The following is a 6,000-nucleotide window of genomic DNA, read 5'->3' as shown; positions in this document are numbered from 1 at the left end:
AACCATTAATGTGGGAAAGCCTTTGTCTCCATTTACATCAAAATAAAAGGGATTCTTCTGAAGTGGGTTTAAATTCAAGTCTTAATACAAACGTGGAGATATTAGATGTGGAGACACTCTTGTAGCCTTCGTCTCTTCTGGTAATGGAAGAAACAAACTAACTTATAATCCACAAAGCAAGAAACTTCTTAAGTATCTTTCTATAAATTGATTATGCCCCAGGAAGCATGGGGTCACGTCTCACTTATCTCAAAACGTACTGGTTTAAAATCTGAAGGGACTCCTAGTGGCGATTACAGCTTCTGGATATTACTGTAAAATGTCAGGACTGGAGAATAATATTTAGTGAATTAAGGGATGCGTGGTCCTTCAGCTACCTCATAAAGCTAGTGTAAAATTTTGTGGAGTTGATAATACTGGCTCAATTAAGTTCATTGCTGGCTTAACATGATGAACATGAATGGAGTGACATCATGGATAAATTTTAGTTCACTTGCCTTATTTAAATACCTTGATACTATGGGAGAGATTTGCTAGATTTGCAAATTATAATTAGCATTATTGGACAGTGGTGATGTAAGGCTTAGCTTTTTTTTGTTTTATTATTATTAAATATTCTGAGACCCTCGTAAGCAAAGGTAATTACATAATAATGAAGCAAAGCAAAAAGGCAAATCCAGAAAGTATAATGACTTAGTTTAGCTGTCCTCCATGCTCACTAAATATGTGAAAAATTATTTCCTTTAATTTCAATACTTATTGATTTTACCATGTATAAAAACCCTTCCCTCTTTAGACTGTAGCCTATTGAGCACACATGCATTTTGGAAGCAAGTGCCGAATCCAACATGAACAGCTTCTATTTTCTTTAGGGGGTTTTAATATGCCTATAGAGTAAATGCAGGGGCATGGGAGTTGCTGCTGACATAAGCTAGATGCTAAACCACCAACTTCATCACCCTGTGGTTTGCTCAGCTGCCAAAAGCCAAAGATATAAGGATCTATTTAGAGATGCTTATGGACTCTGGCTTGTGCTGATGCAATGATACATTCCTGTGGATTGCAGGATGTTTTAAGAGAGAGGTATACTGTTCCTATGCTGAGAGGTGGGAGCCAAGGCTCTGCTACATCTTGCACAGAGGCCACAGAAAGAAACAAAACACTGGAGCAGTGAGAATAAAAAGTGAACAGACAGTATAGAAGGAGGGAAAAAATACCCTCTGCCCAATTTAGAACAGGAAACAATAGAGTGTTATTATACAAGTTTCTCTACAGAGAATGATGTGAAGTTTACCTTACCTAAACTGCTATGTAAAAAGCTTGGGGCCCTGACTTCTCCCACTAGTGATAAAGTGAGCCTCAGCTTACAAAAGTTTTGTATTGTATACAGTGTGTGTGTGTGTATGGTGTGTGTACACACACACACCACATGCACACATGCACACACTTTGATTTAATCTATACAGTGCAAATATACCCTGTCTTCTACTTGACTTCGGACTAACAGAGCTGACTATGTCTATCTCTACTTGCCACAAGATTCAACTAGCTTTAATGCCTTCAAAATTGAAGGACCTAAGAGAGAGAGACAGACATTTTGGGGGGGATTTTTTTAAAGCTTTATTATAAATTATTAAAAACAAATGGTAAAGGTATAAAGGTGTGTGGCCTTCTCAGGAGCTGAGCATGAAACACTTGTTACCAACAAAGAACACCATGTCACCAAAAATTAAAACCTCTTCCCAAGGTGCCCATCATGGGGGACCAGCTGTCTGTCTTCCACCTTGCAGCGTGCCCCCTTAATGGCCCAGCACAATACAAACTGGTTTGCATTTTGTTGCAAGGTGAAGCATACACATTCAAATGTGACACATACCTGGATTAGGGAGCAGAAGAGTTGGAGGGTGTCATTGGATACCAATTTCTGTGGCTTTTCGGGGTCGTGGTTTTGGAAGGAAATTGGCCAGGCAGCACACGCTCCCCTTGACTGCTTGGTATGGGACAGAGAAGATGTATGCAGTACACACAGAGGGTGCTGAGGGCAGCAAAAAGCAGCTGCAGCCAGGAGTAGTCCAAGACGCCAGGGAAAAGTCTTCTTCACCTTTCTTTCAGGAAAGTGACTGAGTGAGAGAAAGTGAAAGAAAGAGTGAAGAAAGGAAGTGTGAGAACAGGCAAGAAAGAAAACCCTAGCAAATGAAAACACTCCACAACCCAGGGATAGGATGAGAGAAGAAAGAAACCGCACATGATGGAAATTTATTTAACTGTTTAATGCAGTACTGGAGACTGCTCAGCTACTACCTGGTGAGAGTGATATCAAAACAGTATAGAAAGGACACCAGTAATTTACACACATCATAAAATTTGGGCTGAATTCTCATTTCTACACTAATTGATCACATTTATTCTTTATACTCTATGGATCTTGTAGGAAAAGCAAAAGTAAAATGCATCATAATGCAAAATATGATGATTTCAATGAGCTTTGATGTCCTTGGCTGAGTCTACATGAGACGCTGACTCTGCAATTGTTACTGCACAGTCATTTAGTACTTGCATATCCAAGTACTAAATGTACCCAAGTACTAAATGACTGCACAGTAACCAACTAAATGACCCGCACAGCTTCATGGCAATGCTTACTGCTCAGTAGCGTCACATTATAGTTGGTGCCCCATGAAGCTACTACACAGTAAGCGTCTCAGGTAGATGCAACTCCTGTGTCCTTAATCATTATTTTATTTAATCAGACTTGCACTGTCTTCCACAAAAATTGTGCTGGAACAAGAACTAAATAAAAACCTCAGAATCTGATTAATTGTGAATATATAAAAGCTGTAAGTCAAAGACATGTCCCCTAACAAGTATTTGGTTGCACATTGTAAGTGCATTCTTTATTTTTTTTTAATTGCAAAGGAAAACATACTAAAGAAAAGTGTAGACTATAAATGAGACCTGCTACATAGAATATTGTGTATTTATTGAGTACTAAAGATAAGTTCAGTGCTGCTGAGTCCAGTCATGTATGACCCTAGTTTAATCAGTTCGTAATCTAGCTAGAAAGGCAGAACAATTCAGACGCAAGTAACACATAGGCACTGGATAAAGAGGGTGCCAAGACTGGAAATCAGATGAGTCTTGAAAAGGCTCCTAAGTTTGTTTCATAAAGCAGTTAAAATCTGGAAAGCAAGAACAATGCTCTCTTAAAAGGGAAAATATATTGCATTTACATTATTATTGCATATTATCATCATGAAATGCCTGTGAAGATACTCCCACCTCTGGATTCCCCATGTGCATGCAGTATTCAGAATAGGGGCTATACTAGACTGGAAATTTTGGTGGGGGCTTGTTTTTGTCTGATCTATATAGAAACAAGCAATTTTGGGCAGTAAGTTTGATAAGAGTAAGACATTGGCCAAGATTTTAGAAACCTTTAGCCATGCAGAAGATTAAGATGGAAGGAAGCCCGAAAGCTTAGTTAGCCTTTTTGTCAGCCTAGGCAAAGGGTGTTCAAAGGGAGGCACTAGGAGGCATACCTAAGGCTTCCAGTTGTGTCCAGGACCCAGTTGGGGTAGGAGGCAGAGTCTGTCAGGGCCTGGGAGGTAAGAGCTCCAGCTGAGCAGAGAGGGGAAGGAGACAAGGGGTTGGGTCAGGGCAGCAATAGGGTCCTGACAGCTATGGGGGAAGGTTTCCCCCAGCAAAAAAGTTAAAACTCTCACTTGCTGAATGCCATGCTGTGTGAAGAAATTTAATGGCTAATTCAGCTTTCTTCACCCACAGCTTCTTTCCCTCTAGCACTTAGCTTCCAGGGCCAGAAAATCTCCCTGATCTCACTGTTTGGCCTCTCTCCCCATATCCTAGGCCTGTAACTTCTGGATTAGCAACAAAGCCGCATCCCTTCCAGTGCCCCCACACTTGATTCCAATGCCCCCTTCCTTTATCAGCCCCCACAGCTTGTGCCCATGTTGTCTATCCCTAGTTATGCTCTGACGAAGCTTTCTTTCTCTCTTTCTTCCTTGCTCAGACCTGTGTCTGGTTGTAGGACTAAAGTTCACCTTTGATAGCCCCCACTGCAACATGGATGCAGTCAGGGAATGGGTAAATTAGGTAGGGACAGGGTATATTCTTAGCTCTGCCCCCGCATTCCTGTCAGAGTAGCATTTAGGACCACCAAGTAGCACTATGTGATGATATGAAGTGACTTATTCCACTAATCTTTTCTCAACAGCAAGGGTGAAGGACTATTTGTTCATCCTCTAGTTTGCCCTGGCATGGTGAAGTGAAGTGCCACTTCCTCTATATGGCAGAAAGTAACATTAATGATGTAGCGCTACAGCTTCACTGCTATACATATTGCACTATGCTACATCTAGTAGCTAATTAAAGCAATTTTCCCTCTGTCCATTTTGTAAATCTGAGCTCAGACTTGTTGACTGCTACCTAGATGTCGATAGTCCATCAGTTGTGCTAGGATTTTCATAGAATCATAGAAAACTAGGGTTGGGAGGGACCTCAGGAGGTCATCCAGTCCAAACCCCTGCTCAAAGCAGGAGCATCCTCAAATAGATCATTCCAGCCAAGCCTTTGTCTAGCTCAGTCTTAAAAACCTCCAAAGATGGAGATTCCACAACAGATTTGATAACTTGTTCCAGTGCTTTACTACCCTCCTCATGAAAAAATTCTTCCTAATATCTAACCTAGACTTCCCTTGCTGCAACTTGAGACTATTGCTCCTTCTTCTGTCATCTGCCACCACTGAGAACAGTCTAGCTCCATCCTCTTCTGAACCCCACTTCAGGTATTTGAAGGCTACTGGATCCCCCCACAATCTTCTCTTCTGCAGACTAAATAAGCCCAGTTCCCTCAGCCTCTCCTCAGAAGTCACGTCCCCTAGCCCCTCAACATTTTTGTTGCCCTCTGCTGGACTCTGTCCAATCTTTCCACATCCTTTCTGTAGTGGGGGGCCCAAAACTGGACACAATACTCCAGATGTGGCCTCACCAGTGCTGAATAGAGGGGAATAGTCACTTCCCTCAATTCATTGGCAACTCTCCTACTAATGCAACCCAGCATGTTGTTAGCCTTCTTGGCAACAAGGGCACACTGTTGGCTCATAATTTCATTGTAGAGTGCCATTCAGCACCTGTTTAGAGCTGTTTAGTGGATTCATGTACAAATAAAGATGCATTTGTTTTAGACCCATATTTATAAACCAAAATCCTGCATATAAACACTTGCTTTGTCTAACCCTTGGCTTATATGAATCACATGCTTTTTTTATTGCACAGTCCTTTAAAGCATGTTGGTGTGAAAAGATGTTACTACATGATATATATTGGTAACTTATGTGGGAAAACATATATAATGGTTCTCCTTCTCCTGTTGAAGCCAATTGACTAAAATGCCATCCATATTGATTGATATTGCATTTCCCACTGATATTAATGCAATGACTCATGTATGCAACAGTTTGCAGATCAGGCACTTAATTAGACTAAGATCTGAAACAAGGAACAAAACCTTCATTTAGCAGTTTCCATCCCTTGGTGAATATGAGAGTTTATAACCTCTGACCCCAATGTCACAAAGCAATGATATGTATTACATTTCACTATTTCATTTTCCTTATGCTGGCTTCAAGGCTTCAGTATATTTTTGGTTTAATGTCTAAAACATTTCAAAGCCAGTGCACAAAACCATTGCCTGGAACAAAAGAGGAGCATTGTCCATTCAGGGTTAAAAGTGACTTTAGAAAGAAAGGTAAATGATAATGGCAGCTTGTGAATCATCAGTTCAATTTCCTGGCAACCTCAATACCTCTGCCCAGACTGTGGATTAAAAGGGGAAGGTCGGTGAGGCCAGATTCCAACTCACTCAGGATGAATGCTTGTAGGAAGCTGAGAGCTTCTGGTTACTGAGCTATAATCTATATATCCTCTAATGGTTTAATAAGCATATATGTAAGCTATCAACAGCAAATTGTTGATTAAAACCATG

Source organism: Alligator sinensis, unplaced genomic scaffold (assembly GCF_000455745.1).
Source record: "Alligator sinensis unplaced genomic scaffold, ASM45574v1 scaffold130_2, whole genome shotgun sequence".
Classification (NCBI taxonomy): domain Eukaryota; kingdom Metazoa; phylum Chordata; order Crocodylia; family Alligatoridae; genus Alligator; species Alligator sinensis.
Note: the sequence above shows the minus strand (reverse complement) of the source record.